We start from the raw sequence: 11337 nt of genomic DNA, 5'->3' as shown, positions 1-11337 counted from the left end.
AAGCGTTCCATGCGCCAGAGACCAGTAACAGGGCAGGAACTCTTTCTTGACAGGCAGATGGCTCTCTACTGCAGATGCTGCAGCTCTTTTTCAGAATATCAGGTCCATATTTTTTTATTCTCCCAGTGGGGCTTTTCATAAGCTTCACCTTCATTTTTCCCCACTACCAATGCCTCTAATCCATAGTATCTGCTGTATCATGGGTCAAAATGGAAGGACTGCTTGCTCTGAAGCATGGCCTTCTGAAAACACCATTTTTGACCTGGGCACAGTCTGTCAACCTTCTATGTCACCCAACGTAAGGGCTTACCACGCATTGTTCTTCTTTGGAATAGAGAATGGAAGATAGCATCGTTTTCTTTTACTTTGGTGGGACCATGCTGGCGTGAGTCTGCCCACTGGACCCATAACATTTTATCAAAGATAAAAACATTATTGAAAAATGGGGGGACAGAAAAGGCAAAAAGACACACAGAAACATCTGGGGAAGGAGTCAGGAGTGTGTTTGGGGATCAGCCAAAGCTGATCAATGGCTCAGGATGGAGCACGGCCCTAGGAGACAGGTCTGCTTACCTGTCAGAGGCTCCTGGAGTCCTGAGGCTGTGGACCACAGTGGGAACTTTGTATCCTCAACGCAATGGAGTCAGAACAGCCAACAGGGCCTCAGAGAGGGTGTAATTCCAACCTCTCTCCATTCTGAGCCTTTTCCCTCCCCCCTTTTTCAACAATATTTTCTTACTCAGTGGAATCGAAGAAACTCACAACTGACTATGTCCCCCAGCCTCTCTGAATCTCAGGGGCTGAATCTGTGGAATAGGAATAGTGACTGAACAGCAACTCAGCTGTTGGAACATTTAAAAGAGTCTGGATGCATGTCACCATCTATAGGCTCTAGGATGAGGATCATCATTAGACGCAGAAGAGAATAAAGACTCTCTTTTATGAAACACAGGAGCACTGGCTTTGCTAAGCTTGCCACTTAGCCTGTATATTTTCCATTTATTATTCCAGTCATGCTGTGTGTGTGGCAGGGAATGGTGCACCCTACAGATGCCTGGGTCTCCTCACAAAGCAGTGTCCATACAGCACGGTGTGCAAAGTCCTCAGGCTTGGAGGCCCTGGCAGATGATGGAGCACGTTGAATGGGCAGGTGCTGAGGAGCAGAGCCCAGGTGCCTGGGTGGTGAGTGTGACCTCTGACTAGTTCCACTCCCCCCTCAGACCACTTGTCAAAGCGCCCGAATGCAGAGGTCACTCAGCCTCGACCCCGCCTTCCCCCCCAGGAGCAGAGCTTCTCTCTGTGCCATGCCCCACCATGCCTCCCCTGCCCTCTGACCTTCCTGGCTCTTATCCATACCGACCCTTTCCCACCTTGCTCTGCTCACTTTACCCTGCTGTCCTGAAGCTCATCTCTTCTGATTCTTAAGAGCCAGTTTAGGAAAAAAAAACGAAACTAAAGCAGTATTACCTGGTAAAACCTCTTTGCATTTCTGCCCGAACAGCCTACTTCTTGTCCAGGCCATAGGAATGCTTCTGAATGATTAAGGAGGGGTCAGGAGTTATGGCAGAGAGAACTGGAAGATTGTTGCTGTTATAAAAGCTTAAGATGTCCCAAAATGCACACGTATGATCATAACCCGGAGACTAACCCGTGTACCCAGAGGAGGCTTATCCTGGGTGGTTCAGCCCTAAGGCGTGTCTCAGAGCAGGCAGCCTGTCCCTGACTCTGATGCCTCACGTGTATGTTGTGATCCCAATAAGCTGCTCGAGGGAGTTCTATTTCCTGGGTTTTACTGGTATTCCCCTTATCTTATTTTCCACCTTAATGAAGATCACAGCCTAGGAATGCATGGGTTTTATGAGAAAACGCCTGATGAAGGAGTCAAGGTGGAGAATCATCTGGTTTTAGCTCTTCATCTGCCCCACCTCTGAACAGATCCCTCTCCTGCTAGTTGACGGAAAGAGGCCAAGAACGCTGCACATCACGGTCTTTAGCAAGGCTTTCTTCGCTCACGGACCCTTACTGGTCACCTGGAAATTAACTTTATTAATACAACTTGGGCTACTGAGTCACATATTATCATCCTAACCCCTCCATCAATGCCCCCTCTATTTTAAAGCTACTTTACATGAAGCGCACGTGCTACTCTTTCCATTTCTGCAAAGTTATGCGGAAGCTGCTCCCTGCACAGAGAAGCCACATCAGGTCCTGGGTGAGGGCTGGCATTTCCATGTAAATGGCAAGTTTTATATCAATGTCAGATTAGCCGCAAGGTTGTTGAAACACTGAAACCTTCTGACCAGTTGACAAGACAGGATTCCAAGAAGAAGGCGACATTTCTGAGGCATCCGTACCTCTGGTTTTGATGTATTAGTTGAGTTTTCCCCTGATGACTCAAGATACAGACACTCTTGTCACTGTTTTTAAAATAATAAAAAGGTACTTTTTTTCTTGCTCTATACTTTTCACTTCAGAACTGTTCTGTTACCAGATTATCTATTCCGTATTAGCACTGAGGGTTTGGGCTAACAGAAGCAGAAACCACCATGACAAAGGGCTCCAGGCACGCAACGGGGAGATGGTGCTGTGCGTTTGAAGACCTCTGTACAGCCAGAACATCCTTGGGGCCACACCAGGCTCCTCTCTACCTGCCCACGAGGAACACAACCCAGGACCGTTATTGTTGAGAAGCTGGGGGCCTTTGAGGGAGCGGCAAGATGAAGGCAGAAATACTAACACTCTTGTACTCCAGATAAAGCCATTGTGTCTTGATTATTTCATCTCTGAAAGAGGAAAAAAATGCTTTATCCTTAGGTGGCTTGAAAATCAGATGCTCTTCACAGAGCACAGTTCACAGAGTGCTACACATGAAGTATGATACACCTGCATCTGCAGTGGTGCTGCATGCAGAGCACAGTGCTCCTAGAGGGGTGCTGCACGTGGAGCACAGTATTCTCATGGGTGCTGCACACAGAGCACCGTACTCCTACAGAGTGCTGCACACAGAGCACAGTACTCCCACAGGGGTGCTGCACACAGAGCACAGTACTCTCACAGGGTGCTGCACACAGAGCACAGTACTCCTACAGAGTGCTGCACACAGAGCAAAGTACTCCCACAGGGGTGCTGCACACAGAGCACAGTACTCCCACAGGGGTGCTGCACACAGAGCACAGTACTCCCACATGGGTGCTGCACACAGAAAACAGTACTCTCACAGGGTGCTGTACACAGAGCACACTACCCCTGCAGAGTGCTGCACACAAAGCACAGTGCTCCCACACGGGTGCTGGACATGGAAAACAGTACTCCTACAGTATTCTCACAGGGTGCTACACACAGAACACAGTCCCTCTGCAGAGTGCTCCACACAGAACACAGTACTCCCACAGGGTGCTGCACATGGAGCAGACTACACACACACAGGTGATACACACAGAGCACAGTACTCCTGCAATACATCCACAGGAGGACACACTCCAGGAGTTTCAGGCAGAGATTTCTCAATCTGTCACTGTGACTCAGTGGGCAGTCTGAGCAATCCATCTCATTTTATTTCCTCATATCTTTTTTCCTACTTTCCTCCACTCGGTATACTTAATATGGTATTCTCTGGAAGGAATGATGCTGAAGCTGAAACTCCAGTACTTTGGCCACCTCATGTGAAGAGTTGACTCATTGGAAAAGACTCTGATGCTGGGAGGGATTGGGGGCAAGAGGTGAAGGGGACGACAGAGGATGAGATGGCTGGATGGCATCACTGACTCGATGGATGTGAGTTTGAGTGAACTCCGGGAGTTGGTGATGGACAGGGAGGCCTGGCGTGCTGCAATTCATGGGGTTGCAAAGAGTCAGACACGATTGAGCAACTGAACTGAACTGAACTGAAGGTGGGTGAAACTGTACCCTGATTCTTTGCAGGCGGAAGCACAGACGGAGCTCAGGTTAGTGGGGTGTGGCCAAATCCCACCACCGGCCAGACTCCGCTCTTCATCACCAAGGCCTGATGGACATGTTTCCCTGCTTGATTCATTTTCATGTGCTGTCCCTGTCCCCAAGCCACTGGAAGCCCTCATTCCATGAATTCTGACAATAGTAAAAATGGCAACATTGATAACAGGATTGCTTTCCAAGTTGCCTCAAATCCCTCTTCTCTTCCCTTAGAGCCCAGGGGATTTTTGAGCAATAAAATTTCTAAAACATGCCAATAATTATATTTTTTTTGCTAAAAAATGTGTAACAGCAGCGTATTGCCTACCAGATAATTCTGAGACTCTTATCCTGGTAATCGAGTCTCTCCACGGTTCCTCCTTCACTAAATGTTCATAAGTCATACCCACTTCTCCTCTGCATTCATTCAGTTAAAGTCACATGGTGTGTGTCCCCCAAAATGGCCCCAGGCTTCCCATATCCACCCTACCTCCAACTCTCCCTGTCCAAATCCCACACAGACGGCAAAACCCAGGTCAATATCTCATCAATTACCTTCTTGAAGCACTTCTGCTTTTCTCAGAAAGGAGACATTTCCTTTCTTTGTAAACGTTAGAATTTACTTGCAAACTGATTGAGCCTTGGGACGATGCTTTTGTTTGTTTGTTTGTTTTTGCTTTTGCATGCTGAATACTCACCACACGGTGCTCTGTGGTTGGAGGGAAGCTTAAATGAGAATGACTAGTGTTTTTAAGAGATCGAAGGTTAAGAGAGGAAAATACTTCCCCTGCCTGCCCAAGGGCTGCATTTTATCACATTTAATCCAATTTAACTGAAGAATCAGATGGCACCATTGTATTCATGGATTTCTGCTCTGGCTGCAGAGGGTTAAGTGAGCATGAGTGTCTAGAGTGTGTTCCTTTGAACAGCTCCAATACGGACAGTGGCTGAAAGGCTGCTGACTGAGGCTGCAAGGTTGACTGTGCATGCCAGAGGGGTGAGAATTATGCTGAAAACCTAAAAGGTTATGTTTTAAATAAGATACACAATGGAAGAAAACCTAGATACACGAATGAAACCTACCAGATATAATTTTAATTAAAATGTATTTGAAAATGCCAGAATTAAGTTCGTCATCATAGAGAAAAAATTTAAGCTCCTCCATATTTTAGCTTGAGTGATTATTCAGGCAAATATTCTGAACCTACATTTGAAAGCCATTCTGAATAAATTGTGTTTTGATAAGTATTTGCCTTGAATACCAAGTTTCCTCCCTTAAATCAACACAAAGTGAAGACAGCAAGCTCAAACAAGAGGAGAAAACTGATTAGCGTGGACCTCCATCCCCGAGCCATCTTGCTGTTTACGATATCTTTCCTACCTTTATGTCAGTGTAGTGTGAAGAGGAAAAGCTGCCTAGCTGAATGGTGGATATGTAAAGAGAATGTCAAATTCAGCTTGTAAGATCCTCAGAATTTGGGTAGTCTAATATTAACAAAGGTGCCATTAGGATTTTAATCTAAGGAATTTTAAAACATATTTCAGAGTTAGTTTTGCAGTTTCTATATGGTTGCAAGACTTTTACTTGCAAATATAAAATACATTTAGGAGTATGTGGTGAGACAAGGAAATGCATTGTCATGATTTTATGTCTCCTGTGCTAGTTACCAGGGCTTCCCAAGTGGCACAAAGGTAAAGATTTCGCCTGCCAATGCAGGAGATGCAGGAGGCGTGGGTTCCATCCCTGAGTCGGGAAGTTCCCCTGGAGGAGGAAATGACAACCCACTCCAGTATTCTTGCCTGGAAAATTCCAAGGACAGAGGAGCTTGGTGGGCTTCAGTCCATGGGGTCGCAGAGAGTCAGACAGGACTGAAGCAACTTCACACATAGAACGCATGTGCTAGTTACCAGCCCCTCCACCAGTAAGGGCCAAGGAAGTCAGTGGTAACCCGGAGAAGGCCAACGGTCCGTTGACCTAGGTAGTTTTGCACACAAAGACATTTGAACGTCATTAGGTAGTATACTACGGAAGTTCCTTTGAAGATCTTAATTGAAAGTATCATTTCAAAAAAAGTTAAAAAATACTTTTTCTGTGGGAGAGTGATAGATCAGAGCTGGGGTTAGCAGATGCAAACTATTACATACAGGATGGATAAACAACAAGGGCCTGGCCCCTAAACGTCCCAGCTCACTCTCCCTCATCTGAATACAGACTGGGAGAGATATAGCCTGAGAGGGCAGAGCCACGCCACGGGAGGAATTGTGAACGTGGAGTCACTGCTCAGAAGAGATGCCCCAGGGAGTTCCCTCAGTCTGCTCAGGGTTTGAGTGAGAAGCAAGCCTGTTAGAGCTTGTTCATTAACGTTTTTGCTTCTACCTGATTCACACAGAAGTCACAAGTCTTGTGGCAAGACAATGAACGCTGTGACTCTGGGCTGTGGGCAGGGAGGCATCCGCTGGGCGGTTCCAGGGATGGTGTGGAGTATGGGGTCCATCAGATGCGTGCTGGGCCGCTTTCGTCTGCTCTTGTTTGCTCCTGGTTCAGTAGGTGGGATGCCTCCACCAACAGATCAGTAGGATGGCCTTTCCCACATCTCACTCACATGGTTGGGAAATGCACATTGCAGAGGATTAAAAAGTACCACTAGGAACATGCTTTCTCTTCCAGCTTCAGCTCCTCAGCTGGCCTGTGAAGGGTGATGAGACCCAGGTGGAGGTTTCCTCTGTCCTCTTGAGCCATGGGGTTCATGCTGGGTGACATGCTAAAAGGACCACTTCAGGGTTCAACATTTGTCTGAGTCAAAAAGGAGATTCGATTTAGGGGAGAAGTAATCTACAGTCTGAGCTTTCCAGGTGGCTCATTGATAAAGAATCCACCTGCCAATACAGGAGACGCAGGCTTGATCCCTGGGTCAGGGAGATCCCCTGGAGAAGAAAATGGCAACCTGCTCCAGTATCCTTGTCTGGGAAATCCCAAGGACAGAAGAGCCTGGCTGGCTACAGTCCATGGGGTCGCAAAGGGTTGGACACAACCGAAGCGACTAAACAACAAAAACAAATCTACAATATCTCTGACATACAAGACCATCTATTAGAGTTCAGGGGCAAAGACTATTGATGCTACAATGACATTGAAATAGATGCAGTTGTTGGAATTTTTGTGCAATACAAGTTAATTTTTTTATGTGACTCACTTGTTTTAAATCTCCCCAAATTATATCACATTGTATTAGCTATATTCCCACCTCCTTTTCAAAGTATATTGGTAAGTCTCCTGAGATAGTTACAGAGACATATTTCTATAGTACAATAATTTATGCTAAGGAATATTTCACCAATAACACTGTGTTTTCATTCTTAGGTTAACTGGCATTGCAAAATCTCTTTTTACAAAAACAATGATTTTAATACCTTTTTTCTTGATGGTATTTTTGGTCTAAAATTCTATCTTCCTATAAATTATTGCGTGGAAGTCTGAAAATGAACCAGACAGAATCTGAGCTGCCCTGATGAAGTTGTGTGAAAGGCCTGGGGAGCCTGCCGTGTACACACTCCTGAACTAAGGTCAGCCGTCACCGAAGGAGTCCTGAGTGCAGGGCTGGCAACTGTGAACCTTCTGACTTAAATTAAGTCAGAATTTAATTGTATTTGAAAGTTCCAGATTTCAAGTTAATGTGACTTTCCGTCTAGTGCTAGACTTACGCACAGAAGTGGTCACTTCTGGTTTTTAAACCAGTCATTGTAATCGCTAGGAAGGTTCTAATCTGTTGGGACCACATCGTCCTCCCAAACAAGCTTCTACCTGCAGAAATACACTGATGATCTCTCTCGTATCAGAATTTCTTGATCTTAACTCATGTATAATTCTCTAAATGTGTCTGGCTACCAAAAGTTAAAGATATTATTCCATCTCTCGGTGAGATAAAACTGAGGAAGCGAGCGTTGAGTCTACAGCAAGGGCATACGTCACCTTCACACATTTCTTAACCAAAGCAACGTAGGCTGCATGAGCTAAATGAGCTAAATGGTGTTGTACGTGGCCCACATTTGCATATGCATACTGTCCAGTAACACTCATAATTGCATCAACAAAGCGAGGCACCATCCGTCAGCCAGGGTTCAAGCCATCACGAGGCACTCACACTGCAGCCCCCGTCAATCTCCAGGTCTGCTTTCCCTCAGTGCGCTGTATCTGTATTCCATATGCAAATTCTCCAGTGAATGATTTTCCTGTTTTGTAAGCTAGACTGCACCTGTAACATGTGGGATTGAGTTAAAAATGACAAGCAGACAAGCACAGGCACATTATCTTGACAAACTCAGCCTCCGAAAATTACCCTGGGCCTGAATTATTAAAATAACAAGGAATATTTCACTCAGCTGTGCAGAAATGATCCTAATTGTCCACTTTAGCTAAATCCTTTCAGTCTCTGAGATCGGTCAATTTACATTGGTGGCTTGCAAATTCCTCAACTCCCATTAGAGGAGAGGAGCTGCAGCCCAATGCACCCTCATTTATTTTAATGACCTGCCAAGCAGACATGAAAATGTTAAAGTTGGAAGGCTATAACATGACAGGATCCTGACTTGTCATAGCCACATTATAATCTAGTTAAAATACTTTCTTTCTCCTTTTCATGTCTTCTCAGGTAAGTGGGGAACTAATTGTCAAATTACTAATTTTGTTGGCATTAATATCGATACGAAGACAAGAGGAGCATGAACAGTTGAGTGAGAGGTTTCCCTTCTACACCCTCCACTGCTGATGGGGAAATTACCCTGGAATCAAGTGAAGAATTAAATTTGTATGATCCCCTTGGTGTTTGCTGCTCACCCTTCCCTGCAAGCCCTGTTTGCTGGTCCTGTCAGCTGAACAGGGTGCTTTGACATCGCCTGGCATGTGCTTGTGGCTTCCAGAGCGCAGGGCATGGTGATAATGAATTAAATTAAGCATTTACTCTGAGCTACACTGCATACAAGCACACAGCACAGCATGAACACGTAGGAGCTAAGAGACTTGCTATTCAAAGTCCTTAAATGTGAAGAACTTTCAATCTGGTCATAAGTTTTGTTATCAGCATTTAGAATGTGTATGTCGTCCTGGAAAAATATGAATGCCAGCCCCATTCACTCTGAAATGTGCCCTGTTTTGATGGTAAATTAGTGATTATCCTAGTTTCAGATAACACACTCAAATGTGGGCTGGTCACATGGCATTGCCTGAAACATGTTTCTTGAAGTAGTTGGTAAAGACTGTTTATGTGTGAGGGAGACTTTGGGGAGATGAGGTCTGTGCTAGAAGCTGAATTGTTTGCCAGGAATGTGAAATGGAATCAGAAGGAGGAAGTGGCTGGAATGTCGGGCTGCAACCATTTTGCTTTGGCAAGAAAAGGAAAGGGAAATGATTTCCAAAGCTTGGGGTTTTAAGTGCTGTCTGCACATTGGGTATTGCTTTTGGAAAATGGTAGTTCTTCAGCTGTGGAAACCAGGTGTATTTTATACTCAATGTTTGCAACATGTAAAAAAGGAAAGAGAAGAAAAGCAATACTATAAACAAAACAGCCTTTCTTTTCTGAATGACAGAACTTACAGAACATACCTGAGTCTCCAGTGAAAGCAAGTTGTGAATTTCAGTGGCTTTGTGACCATCGATTTCCCAGTAGTTTCTTCAGTTAATAAAGCAAAGCCTGTGTCTTCCCTATTGGCATCAACCTGTGGTGGTCAAAGTGTGAGTCCTCAGATTCTGGGATATGGAAAATGTAAAGAAATGACTGCTAATTTATCATGTTTACATATTTTCATATGGGTATCCAGTTTCCTGGGGCTTCCTTGGTGGTTCGGTGGTAAAGAATCTGCCTGCAAATGCAGAAGACATGGGTTCAATCCCTGGGTTGGAAAGATCCCCTGCAGGAGGAAATGGCAACCCACTCCAATATTCTTGCCTGGAGAATCTCATGGACAGAGAACCTGGAGGGCTGCAGTCCGTGGGATTGCAAACAGACACAGCTGAGCAAGGATACACTAGAATATACTTATTTTCCTATTTTTTTTTCTCATGAATTTTAAGCTAAAATCCATTCAGAACCATTATACAGCACAGCATCTTTCCTAGTTTTCCCTGGGAAGAATCTGATTATTTGTTTTGGTGCCTTTAATTTAGATAATCAAATAAAATTGACTGTTCCTTTATAGAAAAGTTGATTCCTCCCTCCCTCATTTTTTTAAAAAAATAAATTAGACTTCTTCTTGGAAGTTCAGACAACTGTGAGCTTGTGTTTAGCCTTAATTTGCACATTCACTGGTGCAATTGGTAGCTAGGTATGTCACTGAGTTTAGACACCTGTGTCAGATACAAGACAGTTATTGCTTCTTTGTTCCACTGCGATTATGCTCAAGAGCTCCACTGCAGATTAAAAAACAGGAACACACAAAACACATTACGGTATCTTTTCCTGAAATGCAAACGCCATTAAGCACAGAACTTTGCTGAACAAAGAGATTTATTTGTCAAGTTGCCCCGTGGACACCTGTGACACTGGGGATCTATGTGTGGTGGGCACCGTGTGGGAGACGCCAGTACTTCCAGGCAGACGATGTAAAGTGATGACCCGGGATCTGGTCAGTGAAAATCAGGAGAAAACCAGTACTTTGGTTTTATTGTTGCTGTTTAGTTGCTAAGTCATGTCCGATTCTTTGCAACCCCTTGGGCTGCAGCATGCCCGGCTTCCCTGACCTTCACTATCTCCTGGAGTTTGCTCAAACTCATGTTCATTGAGTCAGCAATGCTATCTAACCATCTCATTCTCCATTGCCTCCCTCTCCTCCTGCCTTCAATCTTTCCCAGCAGCAGGGTCTTTTCCAGCGAATCAGCTCTTAGCATCAGATGGCCAAAGTATTGGAGTGTAAGAAATATTGTTTTCTACAGCACCTAAAATTCTTACTCCGAGGGGAGCAACCAAAAGGCCCACAGACAGTACCTACTGGGTACATCAGGCGTGGCTGTGGCACCCAGCCTTCTTGTTAGGGACAGGGAGGTCAGTGTTTCCTTTTCAAGATGTTTCTCCAGTTCATCCGAGCAGTTTGGAAATGAAGGAGACAGTGTGTTGGTCATGGCTTTCAACTAGTTCAAGTATGGTACCCTGCTCCCAAGTAAGCATCATTTTACAAAGAAAGTGTGAAATAATTGAGCTGTTCATTAGAAGAAGGGGTTTTCTTCCTACCTCTCTAGCATCCCAACTTTAGATCTCAACCCAGTCCTCTTCCAGCTTTTCCCTGGGTACCATTCAGACCCACAGGCTGAGCATCTGCCACCAGCAAGCCCTCCCTCAGCTGGTGTGCAGAGATGGATTTCCCACTGGACATCCTGGCCTTAATCATCCATCTATCAGCATCTCGTGACCCACTTTG

Source organism: Bos grunniens, chromosome 20 (assembly GCF_055505025.1).
Source record: "Bos grunniens cultivar Pamir isolate PY7600 chromosome 20, Bosgru_T2T1.0, whole genome shotgun sequence".
Taxonomy (NCBI): domain Eukaryota; kingdom Metazoa; phylum Chordata; class Mammalia; order Artiodactyla; family Bovidae; genus Bos; species Bos grunniens.
Note: the sequence above shows the minus strand (reverse complement) of the source record.